Source organism: Coffea arabica, chromosome 5c (assembly GCF_036785885.1).
Source record: "Coffea arabica cultivar ET-39 chromosome 5c, Coffea Arabica ET-39 HiFi, whole genome shotgun sequence".
Taxonomy (NCBI): domain Eukaryota; kingdom Viridiplantae; phylum Streptophyta; class Magnoliopsida; order Gentianales; family Rubiaceae; genus Coffea; species Coffea arabica.
Window position 1 is genome coordinate 39,594,429 of NC_092319.1, and position 13,916 is coordinate 39,608,344.

Genomic DNA, 13,916 nt, shown 5'->3' on the forward strand with positions numbered 1-13,916 from the left:
CTTGTATTATAATAATAATGATTTTTGGATCCCATGTCATTCAGACCTTTCCCTTAGTTGTAAGATTCACATGACAAACTGCACCACAAATATAACTGTGGTGCCACTAATGCTCCACTTCCTTCTTCAGATAAGAATACTTTTTTAAATCCCACAAGATTTTTAAATCACCTCTTATCAAGGGTAAAAGTGAAATGTTAGATAAAAGAATTGTGGTGTGACTCGAATTTTGAAATAATGAAAAAGACGAAACATGACAAGGAAATAATATGTTTGAACATGACTAGTTCATATATGCGAATTGGCCACAGAAATCTCACTTGAGTTATCTATCACAATCATCTGTACCAACGGTTTCTGTGGGTCCAAAGTATAAGGAATGCATAGAGATGATTTTTTTTTTTTGGAGGAAGGAATGCATAGAGATTCACAACTTTGCCTTATTTTATTACTTATTTTTTTAGTGGTTTTTCATGCAACAGACCATTGAGAAGTCCTGTATAACATCTAGTCCCCTCCCCGTCTCTCCCATAACGTCACCTCCCCAGAAAACCAAAAGCCATCCCACCTGGCAAGTTCTTCCACCACCACCGTACACGGTGGTGCTCGGCAACCAAATCTCCGACATGGGTTCCAACGACAATGGCCTAAACCACCCTCTACTTCTTCCTCCACTCGAGAACAACTACAACAATAATGCAGCAGAGACACAAACCTTGAACCCAAAGGCCAAAACACTAGAAGAAGAAAGCCAAAAGGAATTAAGTGTTCAACTAGAAAGGGTGTTGAATAACACTGATGTTCCGATTGCTAAGCGAGTTGTCGCCGCGACATGGATTGAACTGAAGCTTTTGGTCCGGTAGGCCGCTCCTGCTGCAGCTGTCTATATGGTTAACTATTTTATGTCTGTTTTTACACAGATTTTCTCTGGTCATCTTGGAAATCTTGAACTTGCTGCTGCTAGTCTTGGGAATAATGGGATCCAGACTTTTGCTTACGGTGTCATGGTAAAAACTTTCTCTGATCTCTCGTACACTGTCACATATTCATACTACAAAAAGGTTTTACATAGGCTTGGAAGATGTGGATCATGACTTATGTGCATGATCCCTCTATTTTAGTAACTTTATGGTGCATATTAATTTTGTGAAAAGAATTGTAGATAAATGATTTGGTGTTACAGGGTTGTGAGATTTGAGCACATGTAGTGCATTTTTTTTTTATTTTGTCGACACAGGGGTATTCGGGTCAATCTTTACGGGGCCCGACTAATCACCTGCGACTCGGGCCCGGCACCGCAACCTGACCCAAACGCGATAAGTGCATTTTTCACTTTTGTAAAATAAATTAAATGAAGAGGATGGATGAAATCATGGCTGATAATTAAAAGGTGGACCTTTGACTTTCTACCTTTTCTTGATCTTTTTGGTTGATCAATTTAAAGGGTTTTCTTCTTTAACGTACCTTTTTTTTTACTCCACCTTAGTTTTCCAGCGTGCGACAATACCGTGATCGTGAAACTTTAGCATGTAAAAGTCTCTTATTGACCTAGTGCCACATTTTTTATCTTTCTAAAGAACAATTTCATTCATATACTAGATCAACAAGTGCGGTTTTTCTTTTATTTTGTTATTATTATTATTTCTCTTTTTTTCCTTTTTTGTGGTGGATCAGGAATTACTTTCTTTTTCTTATCCTCCTTTGACAAGAAACTCAATTAAAAATATTATCTGCAAACGTCAACCGTTGAGTAATTGTTTATCTAATTTTCATCTTTCGCTTTGAGGGAAGTTGAAATTTAGACTGATTTTGGAATGGTGTTAAATGTGGTTAAGTTTTGTTGCTACAAGGTTTAGAACCAAGGAATTTCTTTCAACATCTTTAATCTTTCTTTAGTTTAGGAAGTAATCATCCCTTTAGTCTTCCAATTTGAAAGAGAAAAAAAGAAAGAAAGGAAAAAAGAGGACAGTTTATTCAAATGAAAACATGGATGGCATCTACCAATAATCAGTTGGTACGTTGGAAGGCAATGTCAACTGTGTTGTTTGTTTCTCCTCTTCTTCTTTCTCTTGTTTTCTGAGAATTTACTGACTATTGTAAATTATTTACAAAAACTTTGTAACATCGATTTATTTGTTCACATTACAATTATGAAGTATACACTATCATTCTTGTTTTTTAAACTTTTGGTTAATACACATAATCTCTTGTGATTTGGTTTACTATAATGATTGAATGGACTTCAAAGCAATTAACAAATGACAAGGATTGCGCAATTCTAACGTAAGTTTTTGGACAAATAATGAATGTTAATCTGACTTCTGCAAAGTACAGAGTCATTTTAATACTAAAAAACGGCTCCGTTTGGATTCAGCATTTTTTAAAAAATAATTTTTCATCTACAATGTTATAGTAATACACAAACAAAAACAACTCTAAAAACATCATATCCAAATAATATATCAAAAACAACTGCAAATACACAAAAATATTCGGAATTTTCGATTTCAAATTATGTGAATTTGGTTCGAATTCGGTAATGGAGTTTTTGAAATCGGAAATAGAAATCAAATTTTTCGATTTCGATTTCGTTTTATGTTATATATATTAATATTTATTTATTTATATATAATATTTTTTATTTCAATTTTGTTTTATAATATGTATATTAATATATATTAATATGTATATTTCAATTATGTATATTATATTATATATATTATATTACTATTAATATGTATATTATATATATTATATCAATTGAAATAAATATATAATTATATATAAATATAAATATTTTGTTTAAAATACATTTATATATATTTATAAATATATAAATATATTTATTTCAATTTATTTTATAATACGTATATTTCAATTATGTATATTATATATATATATATATATATATATATATATATATATATATAAGGGGGAAGGGATGGGTTGGGTGTAGGGCTGCAAACGAGCCGAGTCGAGTCGAGCTTTGAGCTAATCGAGCCGAGCCTCGACTAAATTTTACCAAGCTCGAGCTCGAGCTCGAGCTCGACGAGCTGGCAATTTTCGAGCTCGAGCTCGAAAAAAATTAAAAAAAATTATTTTATTTTTAAAAAAATAAAAAAAATAATATTTTTTTCTGAATAAATAATAAAATATTAAGGATATATACGTAATTTCACTATGAAAATAAAAAATTAAAATATATTTATATATAATATACATAATTTTATTATTAAATAAAAATAAAAAATATATATAAATATATATACTCAAGCTCGCGAGCCGGCTCGCCAGCTAACGAGTTTAATATTCTGAGCTCGAGTTCGAGCTCGAGTTTGACTCGAGCTGGCTCGAGCTCGACTCGAGCTCGATTAATCTCGAGCTCGACTCGAGCTTGACTCGAGCCGCTCGCGAGCGGCTCGCGAGCGGCTCGATTCGTTTGCAGCCCTAGTTGGGTGGTACGGGAGGAGGGAAGATAAAAAAAATTATATATATATATATAAATTATAGTAATATTAATATGTGTATTTCAATTATGTATATTAATATGTATATTATATCAATTGAAATAAATATTATATATTTAAACATAAATATAAATATTTTGTTTAAAATATATTTATATATATTTATAAATATATTTATTTCAATTTTGTTTTATAATATGTATATTAATAAATATTAATATGTATATTTCAATTTGTATATTTGAATAATGTATATTATATTATATATATATATTACATTAATATTAATATGTATATTTCAATTATGTATATTAATATGTATATTATATATATTATATCAATTGAAATAAATAAATATATTTAGATTTAAATATTAATATTTTGTTTAAAATATATTTATATATATTTGTATATGTATATTAAATATATATTAATATACATATTATATTTATAAATTATATTTATATTATATATATAAATATATATTATAAAACAAAATTGAAATAAAAAATATTTTATATATAAATAAATAACTATTTATATATAGAAACAGAGTCAGTATATATTTTAAAAAATCTCAAAAAAATTGTAAATTATAAAAATACTTAAAAATATGTTTTAAAAATTCCTCTAAAAACAATCTAAAAAACATATACAATAAAAGTTTTTCATATACACAACTACAGTAAAGTTTTTAAAAAACATCTTCAAAAACAGCTAATCCAAATGGAGCCGAGTTTGTTCAAACGACAGGCCGCATCTGAAATGGACAATTTTTTCAACTTTCTTATTATATTTGACTTTACTAAAACCATCAAAATGTTGGATTTTTGTGGCTATAGTTATTGTAGTAGTTTCTCAATATAGTATTTGTTTTGTACATATAACTTTCTTTGTACTACTGTCTATTGTTTTTGTCCTATTGACATTTTTTTTTTCTTGTTTTGCACAATTGTCCTATTGACCATTTGTCAATGCCTTTTTTATGAAAGCGACCTGGCCTCAACTATTACCACTTTTGGGCAGTCTATTGTCTTCTTCAGGCAAGAAGTTTCCATTAAACAAGTAATTATTTTGTCGTTTTCTTGATTTGTATTCCAAATCAAGTTGCCTATTAATTAAAATGTCTCCTCATTATTATTATTTTTTTTGAAAAGATTTCCCCATTTATGATTCAGAGGGGAGTTTAAATTTTGTTTTCTGTTGCCCAAATGCGAACATAAATTTCCATTAAAACCAAAAGAAGTTTCCAAAAGCACAGTTCCCTTTTTTTTTTTTTTTTTTTTTTTTGCTCTTTGTACCATAGACTTTAGGCAGCAAGGCTACTGCATCATGCAAGCCGAAGCTTTTCAGAAAAAAGATCTAACTCATGTGATGCAGTTGATAGGGTATGTAGTTTCACTTTATTACCATTGTGTTGCCTTCTTCCCATTTGTCCTTTAGTAAATAAAGATAAAAAGTTGGTCCAAGTACTCAGATTTATATTTCTAGAAGTGCCAGGCATGATGACAAAGAAAAGATTTAGTTTTATATAATCCTCAAGAAGCCAATTGAACTATACTGGCTAACGAATCTTTTTTTCTTCAGCTCAGTCCAGACTTTGATAATTAGTACAAGAAAATGCTGGCACAAAAGTCCAAGGATTTAAACAATTAGATATTTTGGCTAGCTTCCCACTAATGAAAGTTTCTAGATGACCTAAGTTTTTTTTTTTTTGTCAAGGGAACATCTTGATTTGTAAAACATGCTAGCTGTTTTATTTTTATTTTATTTTATTTTATTTTTTGTTGAGGAAATGGAGGAGGCTGTTTTTGAGCAGTAGACGGTGTTGAACATTGTTATGAGTGTAATGGATTTCTCATAAATTGTTCAAATAATTGGATGAGAAATAAATTAGATGTTAAGTAATCTTTTATAGCATGGTTCTGAATTGTTGGCTGGTACTTTCTCAATTGGAATTTCAAATTCTTGAAAGTTGACAAACTCAAGATTGATGAGGAAATGAATTTGACGTTTTATGAACAGCTTGGCATGGGCAGTGCAGTGGAAACTTTTTGTGGACAAGCATTTGGAGCTCAAAAACTGGATATGATTGGAATTTATCTCCAAAGATCAACTATTCTCCTTTCAATAACAGCGGTTTTCATCATGTTTGTCTACATATTCTGCAAACCTATCCTCCTGTTACTTGGTGAATCAGAAAAAATTGCCAGTGCAGCAGCCGTGTTCACCTACGGCCTTATCCCTCAGATTTTTGCCTATGCTGTGAACTTCCCTATTCAGAAGTTTCTCCAGGCTCAGAGCATTGTAGCTCCCAATGCTTTCATTTCAGCTGGTACGGTTGTTTTGCATGCCATTCTGAGTTGGGTTGCAATTTACAAGCTTGGACTTGGACTCTTAGGTTCATCATTGGTGTTGAGCTTGTCTTGGTGGATAATCGTGATCGGGCAGTTTATCTACATTTTGTATAGCAAAAGGACTAGAGAAACCTGGCGTGGATTCAGTTTTCAGGCCTTCCACGGGCTTTGGGGCTTCTTTAAGTTGTCTGTTGCCTCTGGTGTGATGTTGTGTTTGGAAGCTTGGTATTTCCTGATTCTTGTTCTCTTATCAGGAATGCTTCAGAATCCTGAGGTGTAGAAGAGAGGTGAGGAAGAAGAGAGGCTTGCATATAATGTTTTCCCCCTTTTCCTTTCCTAGCGATTGCCTTAGTATTTAAACACAAAATACAGCCTAGAGGATGTGTTCTGTTACAACATATATACCTATCGGAGACTAATTCTAAGCAGAACTAACTACCAGAAATCTAGGAGACAGAGCATCGGTTATGTTATCTTTTCATCCCCCCGCAAGATGGACGGTGGTGGAGTGAGTCCAATCTTGTTCAAAACCATGGTGAATTGTTGGCGAGACAGGGGCTTGGTGAGGACATCGGCAAGCTGATCAGAAGCTGAGACATAAGAGACTCTGAGGAGACCGTTTTGTACTTGTTCACGAATGAAATGATAGTCTAAGGCAACATGCTTCATACGCGAGTGAAAAACTGGATTGGCACAGAGGTTTGTGGCTCCAACATTGTCACAATAAATCACCGGTTGATGGGGAATAGAAATGCCAAGTTCAGTGAGGAGAGAACAAATCCATCGGAGTTCAGCGGCCGTGGCAGCAACTGATCGATACTCAGCTTCGGTTGAAGAGCGGGCAACAGTTCTTTGTTTCTTGGAGCTCCAAGATACAGGATTATGGCCGAGATAAACAATGTAAGCACTGGTGGAAGTAAAATCATCCTTGTTGCCGGCCCAGTCAGCATCGGAGAAAGCATGAAGAGTAAGAGATGACTTACGACGAAGTGTTATGCCATGATCTAACGTGCCACAGAGATAGCGAAGTAAGCGTTTGACAGCCGTCCAATGTTCATTCGTTGGTTGATGCATGAATTGAGAAAGTTTATTGACGGTGTAAGTGATGTCTGGACGGGTCAAGGAGAGGTACTGAAGACTTCCAACAATGGTGTGATACTCTGTAGGATTAGATAAGGGAGTACCAGCATGCAAGGTAAGAGGCGGACTTGTTGCTAGAGGTGTAGTGGCTGGTTTTGCCTCAGTCATCCGAGTTTTTTGAAGAAGATCAACAATATACCTTCGTTGACTAAGAAACAGACCATCGTCATGGGGAAGCGTTTCAACACCCAGGAAGTAGTGTAAGTCCCCAAGATCCTTTAAGGAGAAGCGCATAGAGAGTTGCTGAAGAAACTGATGTACAGCTTGAGCTGTGTTTCCAGTAACAATGATATCATCAACGTAAACAAGAAGATAAAGAATAACTCCTTGAGTGTTGAATATGAATAGAGAGGTATCTGCCGTGGAGTTATGAAAGCCTGAAGTGAGCAGAAATTGGCGTAATTCATGATACCAGGCGCGTGGAGCCTGTTTGAGGCCGTAGATGGCCTTGCGAAGCCTGCAGACATGGTGAGGATGATCACGGTCAATGAAGCCTGGAGGTTGAGACATAAACACCACTTCTGAAAGTGTGCCTTGAAGAAAGGCATTGTTGACATCCAGTTGGCGAAGGGACCAGCCTTGACTTATCGCAAGGCTAAGAACCAGACGCACAATGGTTGGTTTGATGACAGGACTGAAGGTCTCGGTGAAATCAACCCCTGGGCGTTGATGAAAACCTTTGGCCACCAGACGCACTTTGTACCTGTCAACAGAGCCATCAGGTAAGTACTTGATGCGAAAAATCCATTTACACCCTACCAAATTTTGGGTAGGATGAGATGGAACAAGTTCCCACGTGCCATTACGAAGAAGAGCATCAAATTCTGTGGACATGGCTTGCCGCCATTGAGGATCTTTCAATGCTTGATTGACGGTGGTGGGCACAAGGGTGGGATGGTGGAGTTCAGCATTGAGGTTGAGTTTTTGAATGGGTTTGTGAATGTTGTGTTTGGACCGAGTAATTATGCCTTGAGGAGATGAGGGCGTCGGGTTGGTGGTTGTGGATATAGTTGCAGCTGGAGTAGGAGGGGAGGAGATGGGTGGTAATCCAGAACTGGATGCGGGTTGCGACGATAAAGGTTGTCCTTGGGGTTGAGAGGTTGTTGGGACGGAGGAGGACACAGAAGGAATGACAGGTAAAGTCATAGAACACCATTCGGATGTGGTGGAGGAGGTGACCCGAGGGAGGGTGAGATTAGAGTTGGCAAAGGGAAACACAGACTCAACAAAACGGACATGACGAGAGGTGTACAATCGGTTGGAGGATATATCAAGACAGAGATAAGCACTTTGAGTAGAGGAATATCCAACCAAGAGACAAGGAGTTGATTTGGGTTCAAGTTTGTGAGAGGTGTAAGGACGGAGCCAGGGATAGCAGAGGCAGCCAAAACTTCGAAATTTATTGTAGTTAGGGACAGTGCCAAAAAGTTTAAGGAATGGAGACTCATTGTTGAGAGTAGGTGTCAAGAGACGATTTATAAGATATACGGCTGTGGAAAAGGCAAAGGACCAATAGGCCAGAGGCATAGATGCGTGAGAAAGGAGAGAAAGTCCAGTTTCAACAATATGACGATGGCGACGTTCAGAATAGCCATTGTGTTCAGGAGTATGAGGAGGAGAGGTGAGATGAGAGATGCCATTGATTGTTAGGAAGGAAGAGAGGGCCTGATATTCACCACCATTATCAGAGTAAAGCGTTTTGATTTCACAGTTGAAGAATTTTTCAACCAAGGCCTTGAAGGAAATGAAAACATTACGAGCATCAGATTTGCGTTTCAGCGGATACAGCCACATATATTTTGTGAAATGATCAACAAAGAGAATATAGTATTTAAAGTTGTCAATGGAGTACACAGGTGAAGTCCAAACATCCGTGAAGACAATTTCAAGTGGAGAAGAAGTGAACAAGGTAGACACAGAGAAAGGTAATTTGTGACTCTTATTACAATGACAAGAATTGCAATGAGAGTTGAGAGAGGAAGAATTTGAGACATCCAGATTGAATGATGAGACCATGTGTTTGAGTGTCGGTAGTGATGGGTGACCAAGTCGGTGATGCCAGGCAGGGTATGTGGTCTTTGTTGTGGAGAAAGCAAGCAATGGTGATGAAGCCGAGGAGATGGGCCACTCATAGACACCATTTTTAGTTTGGCCTTGGAAGAGCATGGCTTTCGATTGAAGGTCCTTCACAAAGAAAGATGATGGTAAGAATTCAATAGAGGCATTATTTGATTTGCAGAACTGAGAAATGGAAATTAAATTACGTTTCATGGTTGGAGCACAAAGGACATTAGAAAGAGTGAAAGAGTGAGAAGAAGTAGGCAGAGAAGTTGAACCCGTGTGTATGATAGGAATGCCAGAGCCATCTCCAATCATGATTTCATCTGGACCAGTATAGGGGTTGTGAAAGGAGAGGTTTTGAAGGTCAGTTGTAATGTGATGCGTAGCACCACTGTCCAATAGCCAAGGATCATGTGATGGGGAGTTTGAGGTAGCAACATGAACTTGAGCTTGCCAAGGAGGGGGTGCACGAAGTGGCGGTGAACTGACAGCGCGTGATGGTGGTGAAGCATGAGGAAATTGTTGGCGGAAGAGAGTGCACTGAGGGACCACATGACCTTGACCACGGCACCACTGGCATTTGCCCAGAAATGGACGCATTGGTCGGTTGTAGTGGCTGGGAGCGGACTGCAAGGTTGGAGGACGAGCAGGCCATGGTGGGTGATTGCCCGGTGACCGCTGATTTGAGCGTTGTGTGTGTGTGAGGTGGGCAGAGGCTGGAAAACCTGGTGAGGAATTGCGCAAGGACAGCTCTTTGTTGATGAGTTTTTCATGTAGTTCATCAAAGGTGATGACCGTGTCGCGGCTATTGACTGCATCAATGACAGATTGGAATGTGTCATCAAGGCCGTCCAAGACTTTCTCAATTAAGTCTTCATGATCAAGTGGTTTTCCAAGGGTGGCAAGTTCATCAGCTTTGGTCTTGATGGCTTGCATGTAATCGGTAACAGATTGTGATCCTTTGGAGATGTTCTTCAGGTTGTCCTTGATTTGTTTGATATGTCCACGAGAGGGACGAGCATAGGTGTTGGCGAGGGCTTTCCAAGCATCATGAGATGTTTTTGACTGAGCAATGAGCGGAACAAGGTTGGGTGACATCGTGCCCACCAGCGCGCCAAACAAAAGCTTGTCTTGTCTCAGCCATGTCTGATATGCCGGATTGGGGGAAGCTGCATTGTTGGCAGTGATGGTAGCAGGAGGAGACGGATGCGAACCGTCAATGAATTTGTGCAGGTCATAACCTATGAGGATGGCTTCGATCTGAGTTTTCCAAGAGAGATAATTTGTGGAGGTAAGTTTGATGGAGTTGTGGATGGTGATCAAGGTTTGAGGACTGTTTGGGTCATGAGTATTTGGGAGAACAACCTGAGTATTTCCAATTGCCATGGATGTTGCAGATCAGAACCTAATCTCGTATGAGATAGGCTCTGATACCATGTAGAAGAGAGGTGAGGAAGAAGAGAGGCTTGCATATAATGTTTTCCCCCTTTTCCTTTCCTAGCGATTGCCTTAGTATTTAAACACAAAATACAGCCTAGAGGATGTGTTCTGTTACAACAGATATACCTATCGGAGACTAATTCTAAGCAGAACTAACTACCAGAAATCTAGGAGACAGAGCATCGGTTATGTTATCTTTTCATGAGGTTTCTTTGGATGCCCTCTCTATTTGGTAAGGAGAAAAAACCCTTCTTGAATCTTTCCTACTTAAGCTATGCAACTTTTAGGCATTAGAATCGTTAATAATTCAGTTCTCTAGTTTCCACATTGGATCTTTAATAATTTACTAGCTTTGATGTAGAACCTTTTCTTAGTATTCTACATTGGTAGTCATAGAACGCATCAGATTGTCTAATATCTTGCATTCATTTGCAGCATGACAATCTTGGGTTGGGTATTTACGGTCTCTATAGGATTCAATGCAGCAGCAAGGTTAGCCCTGCTATGTATTCTTCTCTTTCTTTCTTCAGTTCATCTGATGCATCTGACTACCCGGGCTCTCTTGAATTTGCCTTTGTAACAACTTCTCCTGCTGCAAATTTGTGAACAGCGTGAGAGTGGGCAACGAGCTCGGTGCTGCACGGCCCAAGGCAGCTGCATTTTCCGTTACGATCGTCACAAGCTTGTCATTTGCTATCACACTCATTATTGCCCTTGTTATTCTCGCATTGCGCCATCAGATTAGGTGGTCAAGTTGTTTCTGATGCTGTCTCTGATATGTGTCCGTTGCTCTCACTCGCACTGGTTCTGAATGGGATTCAACCAGTTTTGTCTGGTAAGCATTTCTAATAGTCCTACAACAGATTTCTTTCTGGATTCATTACTTTACTGGATAGCATCTCCAAATAATGTTATCTCGGAGTATAAAATTTTGCCCAAAGTAGAAAGGAAACAAGAAGTGAAAATTATGTTTGTGCCATTTCCTACTCCAAAGTAAAAGCTTGGTGTCAAATGTGCTTCTTGTAGGTGTTGCTGTGGGGTGTGGTTGGCAATCATTTGTTGCATGTGTGAATGTGTGCTGCTATTATATTGTTGGGATCCCTCTTGGTGCATTGCTGGGATTCTACTTCAATCTGGGTGCCAAGGTAGCAAGATTCAGTCTCTGGATTCTACAATGCATCACACAATTTTCTTTAATTTCCTCCCCTAATCGGAAAAAACATTTCCACATGGTCATCCTATGAAAAACCTGTAAGCATGATCCAGAATTTTGTCTGAATTCCACAACTAAAAAATACATTTTATCCAAGTAACAACATTTTGTCTGACTTGAGATTTGTATCTGGACTGGCATGATTTGCGGCACATTGATGCAAACTATCATCTTGATATGGTCCACTTATCAGACAGACTGGAACAGAGAGGTGATTCTTCTAGTTTCTTGTTAAATATCTCAACTTTAAAGCAGCACTCTAAAGTTTCGATAATCGTTAAGAGTCCAAATCTTCACAAAGTTTCAAGCAAACTTTAGATTCCACTCTTTACCCAATCAAGAGGGACAGTAGCTATTGAAATTGCATTCAATTGCACTCAGGTATGGATGGTAAAGCCACAGTAGTTTTGGTTAATCTAAGCTGTTATATTAACTGGAATGCAGGTGGAGATTGCTCAGAGAAGGTTGAATAAATGGGAGGACAAGAAAGGACAACCACTCTTGACGGAGTAAAAAGGGTTCTTCAGTGCAATACATTTCTAAACATCTAATGCAAAGACCTTTCGAGGGGTCCTAACTCCTAACTATCAATAATCTAAAGCAATGCTTTTTGAAGAAATAATTTCCGCTGTAAAAATTGGCGAGAGAGGAAAGAGGGAGGGGGGGCGGGGGAATAGGAAATGTTTAAAGCTCCCCTGTTTTTGGAGTGTTTTTCAAAAACTAATTTTTCAAATACAATAAAAATTTTTAAAAAGTACTTTAAAAGGTAATCTAAAAATTAGTTTAATTTTTTTAAAATTTTAAAAAATATCTCAAAATATATTCTAGAAACTCTTCTACTCTTAAATATTCCAAAATATTTTCTAAAAATTTTCCAAAATATATTCTAAAAACTCTGCTACAGCAAAGTTTTTAAAAAACATTCCCAAAAACAGCTAATCCAAATAGAGAAAACCAAACAGCTAATTCTTTTGTCAAACACTAAAGGATTATTTTGTCGGAGTTACTAATTGCCAAGATATAATGTACCGTTGGCTTGTATGCTAACTCAAATTCAACCAGAAAGCCTAGCCCATTTGGATCGTAATTTTTAGAGTTTTTGTAAAAAAATAAAAAAAAATTACTATAGCAATTTGATATATATATGATAAAAAAAAATTCGTTCACAAAAAACGTAGAAATTTTTTGAAGAAAAATGACATTCCAAATAAGGTAAATCTTTATTTTAGACGGCCAGTGTTTGGTTTAACTAGGGCTGCAAACGAATCGAGCCGCTCGAGTCAAGCTCGAGTCGAGCTCGAGCCAGCTCGAGTCAAACTCGAGCTCGAACTCGAGCTCAGAATATTAAGCTCGTTAGCTCGCGAGCCGGCTCGCGAGTTTGAGTATATATATTTATATATATTTTTTATTTTTATTTAATAATAAAATTACGTATATTATATATAAATATATTTTAATTTTTTATTTTCATAGTGAAATTACGTATATATACTTAATATTTTATTATTTATTCAGAAAAAAATATTATTTTTTTTATTTTTTTAAAAATAAAATAATTTTTTTTAATTTTTTTCGAGCTCGAGCTCGGCTCAACTTGATTCGAGTCGAGCTCGAGCTCGAAAATTGCCAGCTCGTCGAGCTCGAGCTCGAGCTTGGTAAAATTTAGTCGAGACTCGGCTCGATTAGCTCAAAGCTCGACTCGGCTCGGCTCGTTTGCAGCCCTAGGTTTAACTCAAATTGGATATCAGAAAGGATCACATGGAACGACTCCAAAGACACAAATAAATCCCAATAATAACATCAGCTGAAAGCTAAATCTTTCCCTACAAATCAAGAAAACTAGCATTAAGGCTTTTGCATGACCTTGACTAGCTTCACTTCTTCAAATCAAGAATTCTTGTTGGCAATTCATTTGCCATTAGAAAGCAGTATTTTTGGAACTGGACTCGACCAATCGATTTGATTGGGTCAACTGCGAATCGGTCGTAGCATCGATCCAATTGTATATGAAAGCCAGAGGGTGATTAAAAAAAAAAAAAAAAAAGTCAGTCGAAATTGGATAGAATCGGTTAAACAAGTCAAGTCTGATTTTATTATTCTTGACTTGTAGCTAGGAATGCTATCAAACCGAGTTGAACTCGAGTAGCACCATGCTTAGCTCGAACTCGATCATTATCAATATTACTTGAGCTCGAACAAGTATATAAATTTGAATTCGAACTCAACTTGACATAATGA

The 13,916-nt window shown here is 36.8% G+C and overlaps 1 pseudogene; it reads left to right on the forward strand.

Moving 5' to 3' along the window:
- Nucleotides 1-871: 871 nt before the first annotated feature.
- Nucleotides 872-12,191, forward strand: LOC113688799 (protein DETOXIFICATION 40-like; annotated as a pseudogene).
- The last annotated feature ends 1,725 nt before the right edge of the window (nt 12,192-13,916 follow it).